At 35.0% G+C, this 22,162-nt stretch overlaps 1 protein-coding gene across 1 annotated transcript in view; it reads right to left on the reverse strand.

Moving 5' to 3' along the window:
- Positions 1 to 1,353: 1,353 nt before the first annotated feature.
- LOC120889140 (uncharacterized) overlaps positions 1,354 to 22,162 on the reverse strand; it is a 41,469-nt gene continuing 20,660 nt past the window's right edge. The window contains exon 6 of the mRNA XM_078019108.1: positions 1,354 to 12,235. The gene's annotated coding sequence lies outside the window, so the exon portion shown is untranslated. The remainder of the gene's footprint in view (positions 12,236 to 22,162) is intronic.

Genomic DNA, 22,162 nt, shown 5'->3' on the forward strand with positions numbered 1-22,162 from the left:
ACACTATTTTTCAGACAGTCTTTCATCAGTGAAAAATGAGGACCTGCTGGACCCTTCCTCTGTAAACTGGCTCAGGAATGTTAGGAGGTTGGCATTTGAAATGTCACCTTGCTGTTGAGCATAGCTTTTGTAGACCTCTATGTGCATTGAAATGTATTGGATCTAAAGGGCCTTCCTAGCAAGGTCTGAGATTTGCCCTTGTTGTTCAATAGAGGAAGTTCCATAATGTGAAAAACATAGAAGATTTTAAAGACTAATTAATCCAACCCTCCTTTACATACAAAACATGCCTTGCTTGTGACCCAGTGATTCATAACCCCTCACCAAAATGCTTACTACGTGAAATTTCTTGAATATTTTCATAAATCTGTTTAACATTCTCCAGCCCTTCTGAAAACAGTTCTTTTAAAGGGCAGTAAACCAAGTGACCTGTTAATAAGTACAGTGAAAAATTTACTCTAAGGTGTATATAACATGAAACCGATGAGAAAATACTCCTAATTTGGAGGAAGAGAAGTACATTATTAAATATATTATAAATATTTACATAGTAAATATAAATTATAAGTAAATATAATATGTATGAAGTATTTTAATGTTTTAAAGTATTTAAATGTTATAAAGTATTTGTAATCATTAGATGTATCATATATTATAAAATATTATATTATTTTATATAATATATCTACATTCATATATATATATATATGATTTTTCTTGAGCCATGTTTTTGCATAAATAAATCAAACATAAATATTTCTTTCATGGCCTGCTATGTTATAAACCATAAATTTGGAGTCTTGATGGGCATGGAAGAAGTGAAAATCTGTTGCTTGCAGAGGGGTGAAGTTATTGCAATGCATTCTGAATCAAAGAATAGAACAACACACAATATATTGCTAAATTTCATAGCACTAATCAACAGGGTGAAAAGGAATGAAGGGGAGTCAAGGGAAACCTCACAAAGAGATGGGACCAGAATTGGACTGGTTACAAAGGGAACTCTTTTGTCTTGACTTCATTTAACTTGATCATTAGCATAAAGAACCCCTATGCATGAATTGGCATAATAGAGCTATTTCTGACCACTTCACTGAATGAGATGGCCGGCAAAGGAATAGTGAGTTTCACAGACCACACACTGGCTGGTCAGGAACTGCATCTTCTGGTCCCTAAGTAGTGCACTTCTGTCATCTAAGTTTCAATGAATAGCATCTGATGGAAAGAGAGGTAGGGTTAAAAACAGGGTTGTAGCTGTGAATAAAAATTATACAACTTCTTCAGTTGATAGCAGTTTAGCCCCATATCATAAATGTATCTCTCAAATTCTCTCAGCAGTAGTTGACAGGAAAGAAATGTTTTGCAGCTTTATTAACAATGTCACAACAAGAAAACTAAAAATTTACAAAACAGAATTTCTTGGCTGAATTGTTGTTAAGCAGCATAGCACCGGGCTTAATGGAAAGTGCTGATTGCTCTATCATGTGAACATATTTGCAAAGTTATAGCACGTATGCGTGATCATGCACAAGTCCAGACAGGACCACTTGACCCAAACACTTGTTTGAGATATACCCTATCAGTTGTTCACCCTAGGCAGATTACACATATTACTTTCTATAAAATGAAAAGTTATATAATTTACTGAAACCATGAATAATTTAATAGTAGCACACACACATATATAAGTAGAATATGTCTATTTATGGTACACGTATACACATATTTAAAATAATATTCAAATCTATAGCATAAACACATACATATATTTAAATGAATATATACACATATATCAATAGCATATAAATCTATTTATAGCATACTCACACATACATTCCCCCCAAGATGGGGGTGTTGACTTAAATAAGTCTTAAAGAACTTTTAGTTATAGAATTCTCCGTTGAAGCAAATTATTTTAGCAGTGGTTTTAGGGTTTAGAAAAAAACCTCAAGTTAACCTTGCAGATGAACTGAGAAGTATCTAAAACCCTATGTGAATTCTTTAGGATCTATGTGACTTCTAGACCAAGCTTAGGCAGAGATGCAGATGTATATCAACTAGGAAATGCATGAGAATTTGTTTTCATAAGGATCTTTTATTATACTATCTCTGTGGTTAATATAAAAACACTTTTATTGTGATTTGTCTGGAAATTGGCTCTACAACTTTAAATGCAAACAAATTCCATTCATATTTTATATCTCTAAGAAAAAAACGTTGGTTTAAAGTGTTGTTTTCCTGAATATGTCAAAAATATTCCATCTCACAAGGAGTTCATAGACTTTTTGTTTCTACTTGATGGATGATTTGAGTAATTAAAACACCTGTGTGTAAGACCAGCACAGTTACCAAGGTCCAATTTAGGAAACAATCTCTCAGAAATGAGCATTTTTCCCTCAGGGAATAGTTTGTCACTTGGCTTTGGTACCTCATATTATTTCATCATTGACCATTTTAGAAATGATTTACAATCACTGCAAGAATTATTGTTCAATAATATTTTTTGCTAACTACCCAAAACATACAAATTCATCATGAGACACTTTCTCAAAAAACAGGTCTCTATTTTCTAAAGTTGCAAGGAATATTTTAGCATCTTGAAGTGCAAATTTTGATGATCTCAAGTTCTTTAAATATTTGAAAATGCCATGCAGAATTCATATTCAGCTGGTATTGTAGAAATTAACTCAGGTATTATTTAAAAACAAAGAATAATTAGAAATTTTAAATGTATTTTTTTTTACTTTGTTTTATTTTTTGTACCAGGGATTGAATCCAGTGTCTCTTAACCACTGACCTATATCCCCAGCCCATTTTATTTTTATTTTTTTTTTATTTTGAGACAAGATCTGAGTTACCTAGGGCCTTGCTAAATTGCTGAGGCTGGCTTTGAACTTGTGATCCTCTTATCTCAGTCTTCTGAGATGCTAGGATTACAGGCATGCGTCATTGTGCCTGGCTAAATGTATATTTTAAAGGAACATTTAATAGACCTGTAAAATTTTTCAATGATTTAAATAATTTTTATTTATAAATTGCTGTTTAGAATACATGTATATGATGAAACCCTCTAGAAAACTGGGTAATTGTTGAAGATATAGCACAAGAAAAGAGAGAAAACAGTCCTGTCCTCATGGAGTTTACATTTCAGAAGGGGAAGGTGAGAGCATATACACTACATGTGGGCATATTTATCACAAAACTGTAGTATTAAAATCTAGCAGTTAGTAACTTAATTATCCCAAATGATTCAGAAGCATAGATTTTAATGAGTGCAAGTGAAACAGATCATAAACTATTACATATCATATAAAATTCTACTTAGACATTCCAAGGAAGATGATTTTAAAAAGACCCTCAAGTTCAGATATTTTTATTTGTTCAAATATAAGAAATAAATGGGAAGAATTGCAACAACTACCAGTCTATAAGAAATCTACATCTCATTGTTTGGCCCTGCAGCTAGGCCTGCCATTTGCCCCTATTTATTCTTTTATTAAAAATTTTTTTATTAAGTACCAGATATTGAACTTAGGGACTCTTATCCACTGAGCCACATCCTCAGTATTTTTTATTTTATTTTTTTTAAGACAGTGTCTCACTATGTTGCTTAGGGTCTCGCTGCTAAGTTGCCAAGGCTGGCTTTAAACTTGCAGTCCTCCTACCCAGTGTCCCAAGCCACTGGGATTACAGGCGTGCACCACCATACCTGGCGTTAGACTTAGATCTGCAATTTTGGTTGACTTAACTCAGAACTAACTTAAATTGTTGAACAATTTATTAGTTATTTCTGTTATATTATCTTAATTGTTTGACCATTTTGTGAATCAATCACTTGTTCATTATTCATTATCAGAACACATTGCCCTAGTATCTATGAGGGAATACTCTGTGGCACCATCTGAGGTTGCTCCTCAACAGATTTGTGTTATTTAGTATTGTACCATCTGTTAACAAGAAAACAAGTTTTGTTGAAGAGTTTTCTGACTTAAACATTCCAAAGTGATTACAGAGGTCAGTGGTCCAAGAAAGTTGAGCACCTTATTATAGAGAGAGACTGCTCTGGGAATCTATTTTCATGCATCTGGCAAAGTTTGAAACCTTGATCACTCTAGCTACTGCAAAGAAAAGGCTCTGAGCCATGATAAAACCAATGTCTTATCCCTAGGATTGGTCATAGGTCTATATAACAGCTCAATTTTTCCTTCTATTAGTTCTAAAATAAATCATTAGTACATTTGTTCTCTCAGTCATTAGAATGAACCAGCTTTCAAGTGAAGGCCAACCCAGACAATGAACTCTTAGAGCCTCCTTCTGACGTATACTTTCCACCATTTGTTGGTCTACCCATTGAGCAACACATACCATTTGAAGAAGGTACGTGTTGAGGAGGCTACAAATATTCTAGAGATATGGATATCCTGTTAGAATAGAGAAGGACTTTCTAAAGAACACTGTACATTGGAGAGTCTGGGGAAAATTCAATATTCTCAGGTCTAGGAGATGACCCAAGACTCAGCCTTCTGTGTTGGTGTTAATTTAGTGGCTGAGAGCAGGAGAAGTCCTGGGTTCCCATCAAAGCTCTACCCTAATGAGCCATATAACCTTTGGCAAGACAAATGCCCCTCTTTGCCTTCTGTCTATGAAATGCTTACATGGATGTTATGGTGTGGATCTGGAATGTTCCCCAAAGGCTTGACTTTTCAAGGCCTTGTCCTCGATGCAGCAATGTTCAGAGGTGGGGCTTTGGGGAAGTGATTGGATCATGAAAGCACTGATCCCATCAATGGATTAATGCATCAATGAGTATTGAGTATTGTGAAGCAGTGGATTCTATAAGTTGTGGGGCCTAGCTAGAGGAAGTAGGTAATGTGGGTCATGTTTTCAAAGGCTATATTTTGTCCCCTGTCCTTTCACCTCTCCTTCTCTCTGCTTCCTGGCCAGGTGAGCAGCTTTGTTCCTTCATGCTCTTCCACCATGATGTGCTGACATACCACAGGCCCATAACAATGGAGCCAGCAGATCACGGACTGAAACCTCTGAAACTGTGAGCCAAAATAAATCTTTCCTTTTTAAAGTTGATTTTCTCAGATATTTTGTCACAGCAATAAAAATTTGACTAACACAATGATAATCATGGGGATTTATAATCTAATGAAAAAAGCACTTGTCCTGGTGTTCAATAAGAGTTGGATTTCGCTTATTACTTTAGGTATGATTTTATTTTGTGCCAAACTGATCTCCAGAGTAAACACTATCTAAAGCTTTGTATTTCAAATTACTTAAGTGATATTTCATTTATTTAAATGGCATATGAATAAAGAATGCAACATATTGAAGATAACCATGAATATAATTACATATAATTTTTTTCAGATTACATATATAAAATCTGATGTAAGATGTATTTCTTCATGTGACTCATACTCTAGCCAGAAAAAGAAAAAAATACTGATCTAGAGTTCACTTTTAAATTAATATATTTAATCTGATAGAATCTTATCTCTGCTGTGTGTGGAAAGGGAATGTTCACCATGCAAAATGTCAAATAGCCTAACACTTTTTATTTTGGTATTGTTGAATTGAATTTTCTAGTAGCTTAGTGATTAAAAAAATAAACAAAACAGAAGAGGCTGTTAATAGGAATCATAATAGGTTATTTCACTTTACATTAGCCAATGGTTTCACAAGATTGGCCCAAGGTCCTCAAGTTCATTGTATAAAATCAGATATCTTATTCCAAGTATACCCATCCCGTAAAGAAAACATTAAGACATAAGTCATTACACCATGGATTCAATGAAGTTTTAGCAAGGCTACATCCTGGTAATAATAGTATGGCCATACAGTTGGTTAGAAAATTGTTTTTAAATGATCAAGAACAAAACAACCTTTGCTCTTATATATCTTTGTAGAAATCTGTTGTATATAATATAAAAGTCTGCTTTTTAAAATTAGCTGCAACTGACTTGTGTTAACCATATCAAGCTGATGAAGGGGATTCCTAATGCAGTGGTTAAAACCAATTGTATAAACATTCTTGGTAACTAATGAAAACAGTCCAAGAGTATAGGGACCTGATTCTTTCACCTTTCCCAGCTCCAGGGAATTAAAGTCTCACATAACATGGGTTTTGCTCAGTGTTTTCCACTCAACAGAAGTTTTCTTTGTGAGACTCCTGCAAGTAGCATACCGATGGGTAAAGGAATGACTTTTAAAAATCTGTTCTGTTTTTTTCTCAGATTTTTCAAATATATTAACTTTGGTTTCAACTCATCTTTCCCACAGAAAAAGTAGGGAAAAGTGCTTGTTTTCATCTGGCTGTAATGTTTTCTTTCATTCAGAGAGAAGTTAAGAGGGCATTTGTCTGGGTCACAAAGACAGATCTCAGCTGTGTTTTTCAATGTGCAGGTAGGTGGTCTCAGCCTTCTTGGCAAAATCCAGAAGTCACATAATAAAATGACTCTAGGGACAAAGTGCCTTTGTTAATCTGCCATCAAAGACGCTTCTTCTAATATGATTGTTTTCTACAGTGTTACAAATTTTCAGATATCCCCAAACTCTGTACATTGAGGAATGCCAAACGAATCTCTTCTTGAAAAAGATAAATAAATAAGTAAAAAATTCTTTAAGAAATGTGCAGACCACATCAGTGATACATGAACTACCTCTGAATTTTATAAATATCTTGTGAACAGCACAAGAACCACATCAGTGACCCATAACCATGGTGGACAGCTGTCGAGAGACTCACAAGCTGGCCACATAAAATATTTACAAAATGCTAGAAACACAAGATATGTTGACTTACGCAACTGATGTAGAGTCAAATTCTGCCAATCATTCCATTTGGAGGAATGAAGCTGTAACAACCTTGTGATCGATTAATGGATATACCACACTGTTGTGAAGACATCTTTGATATTTTTTATAAATTTAGAAATCTCTGATTATGCAAACGGTGGCTGATTAACTGTGAGTGGTTTCATAATGGAACTTGGAAGCCTTAATTATTTCTATGTGAAATAACCAATTTATTAACATTTTTGTATGATAACATGCTTCTTTTGTCCTGTTTACTTTGGTTCCTTTCTCATGCTCTTTTCTCAGGTAGAGCAAAAAGAAACAGCAAGTAAAGCCAATATTAAATACTCACTTTCTTAGATATTGCATTAGAAATGGCCATTGAAACGTGGAGAAGAACTGATCAGGAAAACAGTTAAGACAGAATTAAAGACAGGCAGTCATCGTAGATAGGCAATCAGGTTGGGTCAAGAGAATGAAGAATAGATTGGGTCTGGGATGTTGGAGAACACCCCTGAGAGACTGAAATGTTAATGCCTTCAGAGACCTTCCTCCACCTGCCACTGCTCCAACCTGTTGCTAAGGTAACCTGTCCTAGGAATTATCCCTCCCTATAAGGAGTTATAAAAGTTTTGTTAATTAATGTCTCCTGGGCTTCTTCCTGCCTGGATCACTCTATTTGGCCCTGCCCCTGCCCATCTGCTACTCACCTTTTGGCCACCCCACCGGCATTTCCTGGGCCTAGTCATATAGGTAAAAAGGGGAGAGATAAGAGGGAAGAAGGCAGAAGAACTAAGAAAGTCTAGGATGATTAAAGGAGGAAGAACACCCTCACTTCTTGGGATACCAGGAAACCAGCTATGGCCCCCCTTCTTCACAGAAGTCTGTGTTACTCCTTTTTAAATAAACCCTGCTTTATATGTTTGCCTCGGCATGCTTCTCTAATATTACACTTCAACATGTGAGGAAGCAGGACTTGTCACCTATAACTGGCAGTATCAACAGGATGGAAATATAATAAGAAATTGTCTTTCTCCAAAGTCGAGGAGAGAGAGAATGAAAAATGCCAGAAATGATGGCTTAAAAGGCTTATATTAGAAGGATGCCTAATTCACGTTTGTCTTATGGACATTTCCGTAGTCTTTAGTAGAAACATTCAGACCAAGCAGAAGTTTCTAGGTAAATCAACTCCAAGAGCAAAACGCTACCTTCTATTTTTACATATGAGGTCACTATCAGTATTACTAGCATCTGCATCCTGAAAGTCACTTTTCAAAATGACTTAATAGGTTATGATTTTAATCATGTCACAACTAAATTTAGCCCTACAATTATTCAAATTTGAGTACCACTTTCTGTCTTCACAACTACAACTTATACAACTTTCTTAAATGGCAATTTAGATCTACATCTCATAACATGTATAGAATGAAGTTAATGAAGAATAGGTTATAAATTCAGTCTCTTGCTTTCTGCTTTTCTAAGGTCAAAGAAAAGGACTGTCCCAAGCAGTCCTCTCACAAATACAGGGCTTTTACCCATAGCAGATTAGATAGAGAGAGAATATTGACACAGTGCCATTCAATGTTGAGTGGTCCATTGGGATCCTAGGACTCAGAGAAAAAGGGTTGTAGAAAAGAACATTTTCTTTTCATTTCACTAAGTGTCAATAATCTGATGGGTCAGAGTCCTGAACCAAAAAGTACAGAGGCAAGATAAAGCTACTACACACAGAAATGAAGAAACTATCATGTGATTACTATTTTTACCGTTTAGTGTTTTGTCTAGTGTGTTGTTCAAAGTTTCCTGTGATAAGCTTTCCATCAGTTCTCCTGAGGGGGATTCCTTGATCTGAGAGATCTCATCAATAGGAAGTTTATCCTCATGCGGTTCTTGTGTTTTTTCACCAGACATTTTTGAGGTCTTGATGGAGTTCAACTATTTCTGTGTGGACCACATAAGTTTTATGGAAGTCATTCCATTTATTTTTATTTAGGGAGGAACCTGTCAGGAATTTCTTTGCCACAGAACACTTTTTGTGATTCTTATTTGTCCTTTGTAGGATACTGATGGACTTTTGATGTGTTAGAAGTCCAATAGAGCTGAGAATTTAAAGGTCATGCTTATGGAAGAGAAAATAGTTTCTAGCTTGGCAGGTGGTAAAATGCAAAATTATAATCATGTGTTTGGATCTCATGATTCACTGCAGTTTACACAGCTACTCCAATTATTTTAACTCTATTGATTGATAGGTTGATAAATAAATGAAGAAATTCACTGAAAAATTATTTATATGTGTCATCTACTCTCTCAGAGGTGAAACAGTCATTTGGCTGACAATTATTTTTCACTTTTTTATCATTTGTTTTAACACATTGAAGATAAAAACTAATCTAGCGTAGTAAGGAAAAGTCAAGTCTAAATGGAACATCTTAATTGCATTTGATTAGGTTTTGGAGCACAGGGGCTCACTAAAATATAAAAATGTTACAATAGAAAATGTCACTTATAGCACTCTGTATAGACATTCTAGAGTGACATAAAAGACACCATAAATGTCATTCTATCATAAGGGAAAAAAATAACAAGGAGGGAAAAGAGAAATTCTTTCAAAGAAATTTCTTCTGCTGGGCACAGTGGTGCATGCTGTAATCTCAGTGACTGGGGAGGTTGAGGCAGGAAGATCACAAGTTTCTTTGCCACAGAACAGATACTTTTTTTGTGATTATTATTTGTTCTTAGTAGGACACTGAGGGATTGTTGATGTGTTAGAAGTCCAATAGAGCTGAGAATTTAAAGGTCATGCTTACGAAAGGAATTTGGTGAGACTGTGAGTCAAGAGGAAGGAGGAGAAGGAGAAGAAGAAAGAAGGAGACAGAGACGGAGAGAGAAAACAAAGAAAGAAAGTAAGAAAAATAAACTTTTTTCATTCTGATTTTTTCTGGTCTCATATAATTTCTATTTTCATCATATCCGTCTCCTTACAGACCTGAAAATATCACACTTATTTTTCTTTATTTCTTTTGGTTTTTGTTCTCTTTGGTAAATATCCATCCCCCTTTCTCTTTGTGGGCCAATAATCTAACCCCCTCTTCAAGTTCTACATTCTCCATGACACTTTCCTTGATGACTTTGACCCACCCTGATCCCAATCTTCACAATTGTGAGCCAGAATTTCCCAATATACAGAAGATTTAAAATATTTGTTTGTCTGAAGACTGACTGTCAAGTGTTTTTGAACCAAGACCTTGGTTATCTCACAACAAACTAGGTCCTGAGAGGCATTCAAATAACACCGGTGTAATCAAAATACAAGAGGAAGTAGGGAGACAAACTAAAAAGAGGAAGATAAAGAGCATAAAGTTTCTGGCAGTGTACAGAAACTAAACCTGTGGATCAAATGAAAGTAGAGTTTAAAGAGAGAGTAACACACCATATCTAAGCAAACAATTTTTTAAAAAATTAGACATAAAAAAACCAAATCTGGAAAATGTAATTCAAAATCAAAAGAAGAATCAGTCAATAAAAGCAGGCTCACAGACATCATAGACATTGAAATTATTGGACAGAAATTTTTTTAACTGTAACAAATATATCAAAGAGTATTGTAGAAAAGGTTAAAAAATTATGATAGATGGCACATTTTATCAGAAACATGGAAACTATAAAAGGAAGCCTAAAACTACAGAACTGAAAATATAATACCAGAAATAAAGATCCCATCTTAAGAGCTTAACAGTAGACTAGACACAGCAAAGACAACATAGTTAAACTGCTGGACACTAATGATAAGGTCATGTTTGATATAGATCAGAGGAAATATCAATAAGAATGGAGGTTGAGGTCTCATTTGAAACCATAGGGTCCAGAATGAAGAATGACAATTTTAAGTGGCTGAAATAAAAATGAAACAATATCATATTAAAGGTGTCAAACAAACAAAGCAGAGGCAGTTCATCTTCAGCAAATCTGAACTATAATAAATGTTATAAGTTCTTCAAGTAGAAGGGAAGGTGATTGCTTATGAGAGCCCAGATTAGAGCAAGAAAGAAAAAACTCTGGAAAAGAAATCACCAACAAGTTATAAGAAAACAGTAGACAAAACTACTCTCCATCTTGAACAGAAGTTTAACTCTGTTGTAAAACCATGAGACATGGAATCCCAGGGCATATAAAAGGAGGAATGGCCACCAAAAAGAAAAAAAAAAAAGTCAAATAGGAATATATGTGACATAAGGAAAGGAACGATTGCGAATTCAGCAAAAGTTAGTGGAGCAGACTTTACTCTAATAAGTGGCATATGTGTAAGATGGTTTGTGAATCAAAATCTCCTATGGGAATGGCAGCATGGACTCAGAAGAAGCTTCTATGGGCCCTAATTGAGACTGTCTTAAGAACTGAAAAGGCTGAGATTAGTAAGTACATGGATGAAGACATGAAGGATGTGACTCTTCTTTGTGTACAACCAGAGATATTAAAAATTGTGCTTTGTGTGTGTAATATGAATTTTAAGGAATTATGTTGACATATAATAAACCAAAACTTAAAAATATTAGAAAAAATAAATAAACAAGCCACACTGACTCTCTATTTGCAACTCCATCCCCTATCAACTCATCCCAACATAGCAGGCAAAGTGATCCTTTATGATGACTGACTATCTACTTCCACCTATGTTCTCTTATAGGCTCATCTTAATACAGCATCCACAGGGATCCTTTGAAAACTTAAGTCAGAGAGCATTACACACTCCTGTCCCCCATTCAAAACTCCCCAGTGGCTTCTCTTCTCAATTACCCCAAAGTCAAAGACCTTACCAAAGCTTGGAGGCCCTTAACATCTGACCCTGATGACCTCTCTGCAGCTCTCCCCACCCTTGACTCTGGGATACTTGCTGTTTCTCAAACACAACAGGCATTTTCCTGCATTATGGCCTCAATTCCAATTCCAGCTGTTCTCTTTCTTTAGCGATTAGTAATACTTTTTCAAAGTGATCTTTTCTAAAAAAAAAATCACCTTTAATCAATTATTTTTCTGTGACTTTATCTGTTGTTTTCCCATTGCACCTTGGCACCCCATATTCCCTTTCCTGCTATTTTTCTGCATAACAGTTAATAGCATCTGACACACTATATATTTTGCTTGTGCATCTTCAATATATATGGCTCCACATACCACTTTTACTTTGTCATCCAAGGAAACCCTAAAATTACCTCAAGAACCACAACTTGGACAGTATTGTTCTTCTTTTTAAGAACTCACCCATGGAAAATGTGCCTAATGTGGAAAAAAAAAAAGCCCAACTCATCTACTCACCCACAAAACAAACAAAAACAGTTATTAATATCAAATAAGTCTAGAGCTTCCTTCACGCTTTACAAAGTTTGGGTTGTTCCTCATGTGAAAACATCAGCTGGTCTTCATCCACACTCTAAAAAAAGAATAATTTATAAAATGTTTTATGCATCTATAACATATGTGTAGATCTGTTTGCAATCCATTTTTAAACTTATCCCCTTATATACAGCTATACTCAGGTACACAAAAGGATGCTCATCCAATAATCATTTGTTAGATTTACTAAATATGAAAGAAAAACAGGTAACATATTTACCCAGGGTTTTGTAGTGTCTCCAGTTATTTTTGAAAAGTGTAACGGAACTACAAAAAGAAAATGCAAGTATTATGTTACTCTAATGTTATTCTCACGGCTTGCTTCCAGAATCCTCTCATAGTGACAAGGCAAATGTGAAGTGAGTTGGATTGTTAACATTCTTTCCCAGCCTAAATGAATTAATTCTTGATTGGGGAAACTGTGGCATTTGTGGTCTATTTCCATATGTGGCAATATTTTTCATCATTCATTGTAGTTTGAACTGTGATATTTTCAATCCTACATTCTGGATTTGGTCCTGGGAACAGCTTTTTAGCAGCATTCTCATTTCTATGGGAAAAATTTATTATCATGAATTTCGGAGCAGATTTTAGCAGCTGCATTTCAGTCCCATTGAGAGTCCATGAACCAGCAGCCATTAATCAACCACAGAAATAGATGAATCTTCTTTGTCCTTACTTTATCTCTGAGGAGAAAATCAAGTTTCATAGTACAATCTTATTTGAAGAATCTGTCCTTTGTTAAGCTTCTTTGATTTCAATAAGAGCATCTTAATGAGTGGTTTGACAATGGGAGATGAGAGAAACCATGTCATTTCCAAGGGCATGAAGTATCTGCATTAAGTATGGACTTATCTTTATTTCTTAGCTGTAGACACAGCTGGCTGCCATTTTGTTTGATACTTGGGTTCACAAGACCAGCAGAAAAGTCATATGTTCAGGACATAATGAAAAAATAACTTTAAGAAAGGGTTACTGCTCTTCCTTGACATAAGAAAACTTTTATTTTAAAAACTTTAATTTTTTTAATTAATATTTTTAAAAAACTTTTATTTTTAAAACTTTTATTTTTTAAATTAATATTATGCCTTCTACAAGTAAACTGCTGGCACCCTAAGAATACTCCTTAATGGAATGGGCAGCAAAGATATGATTGGGAGAGCAAAAGCAGGAGATAATGCCAAGTGAAACTAAAGGATTCTTGAGTTCTGTGGCATAATGGTAGGAAATCTCACCATTCTTGGCTGCTGTTATTCGAGAAAACATTTTTCATTTTCTTTTTCGATGTCAGAAAGTGACTCAAATCTTTTGAGATGTGGCCTACTTCCATTAATTGCGTACTTAAGTTATTTGGGAAACAGAATTTACAGAGCATTATGACTCCTTTTCAAAGGAATTTTACCTTCTAGGTGATTCAAAAATTTGAGTATATGGGTTGAATTGAGAAATAAGTAAAATGTCCAATGAATGAATAGTAAATGTTAGCAGATAATTCCTACTCTGCTACTAGCTATATGAATTTAGATAAACTTTTCAGGCCTTTCCTTTAAAGTAATGAGTTTTGGTTTTATTTATTTATTTATTTATTGTTGTTGTTGTTTTTGTTTTTGGTATGATACTGGGGATGATTGAACTAAAGAATATTTTACCAATGAGCTAAGTTATATCCCCAACCCCAGCCCCCTTTTTTTTTTAAGTTTACACATATTTTATTTGTTTAGATTTGATAACAATATATAATAGCATATAAAACCTTTGCAATATTTTAAAGGAAAATTTTAAGATATATTAAAATTTGATATTCAATCTTTTTTAAAAGGCATATTTTAAAGTGAAATTTAAATTTTTTTTTTAATTTTGAGATAAGTAAGACTCACTTAGTTGTGTAGGGCCTCACTAATGTGCTAAGGCTAGCATCAAACTGATATCACCAGTTATTGGTAATGAGTTTGCTCCCTCACATGTTGAAGTATATCATTAGAGAAGCACACAGAGGCAAGCATATAAAGCAGGGTTTATTTTAAAAGGGTAACATAGACTTCTCCCAGGAGGGAGAAGGGTGCCATAGCTGGTATTCTGGTATGTCCAGAAGTGAGGGTGTTCTGCCTTTTTTTTTTTTTAATATATGCTATATATAACAAAAGCTTCCTTTGTTCTTCTGCTCTCTTCCCTTTCTCTCTCTCCTTCCTGCACACCTGACTAGGCAAGGAAATGCTTGGTGGGATGGCCAAAAGGTGGGAAACAGGTGGGCTGGAGGGGCTGGGGAGGAGTGATCTGGGCAGGAAGGGGACATAAAATCCCTGTAGGGAGGGACAATCCCTGGGTCATGTTACCTTAGCAACAGGTTAGAGCAGAGGCAGGTTATCTTAGGTAAGGTTGGAGAAAGGATGGATAAGGTTGGAGGAAGGGCTCTGAAGGAATTAACATTTTAATTCCTCCATTCTCTGGATCCAACCCTTGCCTATCTGCCTGTCTAATTCTGGCTTCAAACCTTGTAATTCTCCTGCCTCAGCCTCCTAATATCCTGAAATTACAGACATACCCTCAGCTTAAAAAAAAAAAAAAAGAGTTTTGCCTATGTTACATCTAAGATCGTGCTGAGTTCTAACACATATAATTTTGAATACATATAGACAGGAAAACTGCTTTAATTTATTAGGGGGTACACTTATAATGTATTTTTTTCCTAATTTGAGTCAAGTAACCTCTCAACTATAATCTCAATTCTTTTCCTTGGAAGAAAAATAGAAGAACAATATTGACTTTACAAAATTAGAGGGGTTTTCCTTCCTCTATGTGCTCTTGGATGCTGTTTAAACAATATAACATGCAGTCGACAGTCCAAATCTTAAATAGAAATAGACAACTGAATTATAACATAAAATAACATGTAGTTTGAATTGTATCAGAAAATATGTATTAAGTCACATTGGTCCAATGCCTCACACTGCTCTTTTCTTTCATGGAAAATTCTTGGTAAGGAATACGCTGTAGGAAAAATTGGGTTCTGAGATACCACAAGCAGAACAATGTGTGGAGCTGCTGTGTGTGGCTATCACATCATTCATCCCAGGCGCTCTTCAGACTAGAAGTGATAGCACTGTGGTAGGTCTTATAAGAGATTAGGAGCAACCAATGAGAGTTAAGACCAACTGAAGCTACTAACTGAGATAGTCAGACTTGGCGCCTGAGGATTCCTTTGACCTTTTCCTTGGCAACTCTTCAAACTGGTTCAGAAGCTTATGGAAGCACTTCCCGTTTCAGGAACTCAACAAGTGACTTAAGAGGGAGAGCCATCCTATTGTGTGTTTGTTTTCTCTGATCTTTTCCTCATTTTTGTAAAAATTCTTGCCCATTACATCTTTTGGGTCATTTGGCTCAACTCCCTGCCTTACATGACATCTGTGTCTCGTAAAATTTTCCTAGTTGTATATTTTCAGTTTAAACGTGTTCTTGACAGTTTTACTGTTACAAAATGAACTTGTTTGTGCTAGTATTTGCCAATTCACAGATGTCTTATTTATAGCGAATGGGAAGGCATTTTTTTTCCCCTTCATTTAGAAAACAGATCATGAGCCTTCACAGTCTTAATAGTCTCCTTATCCTTAAAAGTTGTGAGACTGGTTCTGATCCAAGACTACTCAATATTTGATTAATCAAAATCCAGAACAATGGATTTAAGTGGATATTTGAAAAATATATTCTCATTAACCAGATCTATTTCTTCCTCTCCTCCTTCTTCCCTCCCTCCCTTTCTTTCTTTCTTCCTTTTTTTTTTTTTTTTTTTTGGTTTCTTGATTGAACCCAGGGCCTTGGGCATACTAAGCTCTCTCTCTGTCATTGAGCTGCATTCCTGACCTCCTAGATCTACTTCTTTATCTTCTATGAATTTTAATGACTTAGATAGTTAAATGATGTGTGCAATGCTTCTTGCTCCTACACTGGATGCATTCTGTGTGATTGCTTTTATTGTGAGCTGAATTTCATATAGGATATCAGGCAAGGGGTTTCTTCCTAGTGGGTCAGATCAGTGTTTAAGAACATAAGAAACACATGAACTGATTCAATGGGTCGTGTTTATTTCATACTGTTAGGTACTATTGTTTCTGAGGGTACAAGGATGATCAATTTAGACATGATATTTGCCTTCACTAAGCTCAGACAAGAACAAACAGATAATTCTGACACCATATATGAGTTACTAAGATAAGGAAATACCTATAAAAAATATCTAAGCCAGATTATGGGGTCTGAAAAAGCTTCCAAAATATGTGAAATCTATGCTGAGAACTGGACAACAAATAGATGAAGCCCAGTGTTTTGTTTATGCACTGCTGCCTAACAAACAACTTGGTGACACAGAGCATATTTTATTATATCTTATGGTAGTATGGGTTAGAAGTTTGGACAGGGCTTAGCTGGGAGATTCTTCTGCTCCATGTGATTTTCCTAGTGTTTCACATTCCAATTTATAGACATTCAGCTTGACATAAATGCAGCCATCTTGAGTTTTAACTTCTCTGAGTAACCCTGATCAGTTTCCCTCATGTAGTTTCTTGACATTCTATAATAAAATCCTCAGGGTGGTACGTGGAGTTTTACAACACAGACCCTTGTGACGTTGGTGCCAGGAATGTGCCTGATGTCCTTGATATTAGTTTAAGATGAGTCAGGTGCATTTTGACACACATGAAGCCATTTTTGTCCTGACCACTATATATACCCCTTACTTTTGATAAAAAATTGAGGAGATCCACTAGTCTTCTGCTACCCAGGACCTTGCTTCTGTCTGTTAGTTCCCAATAAATTGCAATATGAGCAATCCTGGATCTGTCTTCCTCTCTCTTTGGTCTCCCAGCACCTTGGGACTGGTTCTCACATACAAGAATTTTTTTTTTCTGGAACACAAGCCCTGTCAATAGGTAGTCTCTCTCTTTTTCTTTTCCATCATTGCTCAAGGGGTCCAGGCACTTTAGAAGACTAAGATGGAATCTCAAAGACACCTTTTGACCAACACTAGGGTATAACAGTGTCATTCTTTAGCATTCTACTGGTTCCAAGTGAGTGATGGGGAAAGTCTAGATCCAAGGCCACATAACGTTGTTACTAAAAGGGGGTAAGTTTCTCTGGGATTCCCTTATATACAATAGCTACTCCACCAGATAATGGGAAAGGATGAGAAACAGTATCTCAGGCAAGGAAGAATTAGAAAGCTTAGTGACAGTGGAATGTGTGATATTTCCTTCCTTTTCTCTTTATCCAAAATAAATTATATTTATTGCCCTTTAAGAGATGCCATTTTCTGAATAAATTATACTTATTACTCTTTGAGAGATGACATTTCCAAGGATTTTCTGAATATACCTAGATAGTTTTCTGTTAAGAAATCTGCATAGCTTCAAGTTTTCCAGGTGAAGGAAGAAATCTTGGAAGTCATTGTCTATGATCTGTTGCTACTTGACCTTTGTCCTGGTGGACAAAGAAATCTTTCCAATCAAGTTTAAACTATAGAATAAACACATCCTCTTAAGACATACAAAGCTTCATATGTGACACCCTTGCCAATGTAATAAGCTAATATTAACTGTTCTCTGTCATCATTCCACACTATGTTATCTCTTGCAAAGTCTTTTTCTTGAGATAAGCCTCCTATTTTATCCACTTATTCAGAGATTAATCTATTTTTTTTAATTCTCCCTGGTAATAAGGGCCAAAAAAAAATTGGCTAAAGATCTGAGGAGGCTGAAGGAGAGATATGACAAACACCATAATTTTAAAAAATAAGAACTAATCTGGAATAATTCATATGAAATCACCTGGTTTTATTGCCAATGACAGTGAAAGCTGAGTATTGCTTTCATTTTTAATACTTTGGAATTTTTATCTGAGTATGAAAAAAATTCCTTTTGGCCATAGATTTTAGGCTCCCAAGGCCAGCAACTTCTAGTCTACAAAATAAAACTATATCAAGTTTTGATTTTATCATAAATAACCTAATCAAAAAACTTTATTTTATTGTTCCTAGTAGATCTCGGTTCTCAATTGCTTGTGCATTAAATCCACAGTTTATATTAGAAACAAGTTTTCATCCAATAGGCTATAAACATTTCTCTATTGTGTGATATTTTTGAAAGTTTAATCATGTCAGAAATAAGTTTTTGAGGTCTAGAGGCCATCTTTCCTCTTCTATATTTCAAGTACTCAGTAAGTCAGTCCTGTAAAACTGCATCTGAGCCTCAATTTCTTTCTTTCTATCCAAATGGGAAAAACAGGTTATAATTTCTTCCTAAGGTTTATATTCAATTTGTCACAGGCACTTGCTTTGAGTCTATGGAACATGGACAGAGAAGGGCCATTGTAGGTTTTCCAGCAGAAAGGGGGCAGAAAGACATCTTGGAAACCCAGCTACCAAAGGTTTAATCTGAAGTTTGTATCACTGTGATCTAAACTTCTCCATCTTCCTTCCTTTCCTACCAATCTTCAGCAACACTCACAAATGCCACAACTGAATGGGTGCTTTTCTGGAAATTTACAATGAAGCTGAATTCATGCCTGGCTTGCCATGTTCAGAGCAGAGGTGTACTGTATGAGTATAGGAGCCTGGCAATGGAGATGTCTTTGAGAATGCAAGCCCAGTGGACATTTGCAGAAATCCTGGGGAAGACCTTGAATTCTAAAGGTATGAGTTGATATACAAGCTCATCTTACTAAGATCTTAATGAAGTGGAGGATATTCCAGACACCTTTTAAAATAAAAACAAAGGTAATAATATAAACCATGTAAGATAATTTGTAATTTGTGATGTCCTACAGAAAAGAACGGTGTATTATTTTTATAATACAATTTCATCAAATATTCTGTTTACATTCTTATGTCTAACAGGCTTGGGGGAAAAAAGAAATTAATTATGAAGAATGAACTTATTTTCCAAGGAAAATACCAGATATGACAAAATCACCAGCTGGGAATTAGTCTTTTTATTTGGTAAGTAATATTTTAAAGTAAATTAGAGATAATATTCTGTTATTTAAGAACAGCCTGAAACAGTGTCATCAGTCTAAAACACAGGTTAGTAAATACTATTTTGCAGGCAAGACTCACACCAAGTGCCTGTGAAATGCCTAATAGAAAACAAAATAGAGCTTTTAAATGTATCTTTCTGTAAAAAATATATGAGTAAGTTACCTGGAATCACTATAAAATTATATTTTTAGGCAAAATTCCTTTTATTTATTTGTAGCAAAGAAAAAAATAGTTTCGTGGAATTTTGAAGGTATATGCAAGTCATATATATCAATATATCTATTTCAAGATTACATATCTTCTATCTGATTATTTCTTATTTCAAGTTTTATAGACATTATAAAATAATAGTAGTGCCATGTCATTTTTCATGCCATGTCATTTTTCACTACAATTTGAAAAATAAAATGTACATTTTAGAATAATAGCAATAGTATAATATGCTGTCCACTAGATGGAGACAAGCACTCCTTCCTGCTTTTGGTAGTTTTCTTATTGTGAGAATAAAGCAGTGCTGAATGTTCAGAATCAACAACAGACTTGTACTGGAAGGTTCCTTGAAGGCTCCTTGACCCTCAGCACCACAGGGACTATTATTTGAGGAATTTCCATGTGTTTATGCAAAGATTTTTTTATTATCACGGGATAATTTTCAATTAACTAAGCATGTAATAATGACAATTTAAAAGCAGGTCTTCCCCCCGCCCCCAAAGAATTTATCATTACCTTCAAAAGTCACAGATTTTGTTTGTTTATTTGAAGTTTTACAAAATTCTTTTTTGATGAAACATCAGAAAAAATTGCTTTTTTTTTTTTTTTTTTTTTCGTGGTACCAGGGATTAAGCCCAAGGGTGCTCAACTACTAAGCCAAGCCCCCTTCCCTTTTTAATATTTTTATTTTGAGACGGGCACTAAGTTGCTCGGGGCCTCGCTAAAATTCTGAGATTGTTGTTGAATTTGTGATTCTCCTGCCTCAGCCTCCTAAACTGCTGGCATTGTGGGCATCTGTTTCTGAGCCCAGCCCTATCATATTCTTAAGAGAACATTTAGTGTTCAAATTACAAGTAATTTCTTTGCTCTGATAAATATAAAACATAGTTAGGAAAAACTAACAAATTTACACTCAGCTCCATAAGTGATATTTCATCACAGAACTGAAACTGATATAATAAAATGCAAGGCAGGTGCTACTGCCCAGATTAGCATGACCTTCGCCCTCCCCTGAGGACAGGATCCAGTGGGTATCACATTTGCTCTGAATTTTATAAAATAATGCCCTCAATTGAACATTTTAAGGAAGGTTTCCACATTTTTTTCATCATTGTTGAAGAAAACTATCAGCATATTGTAAAAAGATTTTAAAAAAGCAAAAAATAAAAATATTTTAGACACTCTTTTTAATATTCCAATGGAATCTAAAGGAAAAGCCATAAGACCTTTGCCATGATCTATTTACAAATGCTTAAAGAAGCTTTTCATTTTAAAGTTTTTTTCTCCTTGAATTCATGTTTTCCATCCTATTTTCTTCGCAGAGTATTATATTAATACTCATATATAGTCATGCTTGAAAGACTTATTGAACACCCATCTGGGTTTTTCTGGGGCAAAATTATGTACTTCTGCCATTACATTTTATACACATTTGCTCTTTGGTTGCTCTTTGTCTCTACCTACTAGAATGTAAACTCCTTATAGACAGACATTTGCTTTTTGTTTTGTCACTACTGAATTCCTAGCATTTGAAACACAGACTAACATAACATAAGTGATGTATTTTTTTTTAACTAATAAGAGTGAAATTTAAAATTTACCCTTTATATGACCATAAATATCTACATTTTAAATGTTCAAGTGGCACTATAATGACAACTATTTTTAACATACAGCTTTAGAAAGCAATACAAAATATATCACATTGATAAAAAGTAAAATGTTATTAGAAATACAGTTCTTAATGGAATGGATGAGATCTTCCTTGTTTTCATTAAGTCACATATCCGTGGGTGAATATTACTGATCGTTGGAATAAGATAGAACTGAGGATCAATTCTGTTTCATTTCAAAAATTTTTCAAAGGTGTAAATGCAAAAAATACTGAATCACAAATTAAAAATATGCAGGTGACTTTTATAATACTGACACTTCTTTTACTCCTTTTTACTTAGGTGCCATGTATCACATAGTTATTTATTTATCATTGAAAGAATTATAGTGACCCATCAGCTAAGGTCTCGAATAGGTCCTTCAATCTGGCTGAAAGTTGAGTTTTAGGCAAATTGGTGTTATCCAGAGACACCACTATTCCAATTGTACATTCATTTGACTCCCTAGAAGGATGTGCTCCCGAATGTGCCTTTATAAAGTGAAAAGTGGGTAGTCACAGAAATGGAGGCAGAAACACCCATCTGATAGAAAAGAGAGAAGGGGTGAAGACACCTTCATTACAGATATTTTCTCTACTCTACAGGGAGTTTACCTTGAGAAATGTGTACATATGAAACTAAAGACTGAGAAATGTATTGCCACAAAACTGTGCCTCCTACTGTTTACTAAGCTTTTCAGATCACCCAATTTAGGGATTGCTACTATTCTAAGGTACAATTAATTCCACTGTGACAACCTGACTCCTGCTGTATTAAGCTGATACAGCTAAAGCAGAGTCATGTCATGTTTGACAATAATGGCTGCCTGTTTGAAACAACTCACTACAGTGATATGCAAGCAGATCCTATTGAGCAAATAAATAGTTACACTGAACATTAAATAATGATGCATTCACCTAATAGAAAGGTTTTCTCATCTGACAATTGTGGCTGGTCATAGGCCAGTTTAGGGAAGGTTGTGTTTTCCAACAGATATATTAATTATTTGAACCTAGGAATGGAATAGAGTTGTAAGCTGATTCTCAATGTGATGGTGTTAAAAGGTGTGAGACTTTTG

This window comes from Ictidomys tridecemlineatus, chromosome 8, assembly GCF_052094955.1.
Source record: "Ictidomys tridecemlineatus isolate mIctTri1 chromosome 8, mIctTri1.hap1, whole genome shotgun sequence".
Lineage (NCBI taxonomy): Eukaryota > Metazoa > Chordata > Mammalia > Rodentia > Sciuridae > Ictidomys > Ictidomys tridecemlineatus.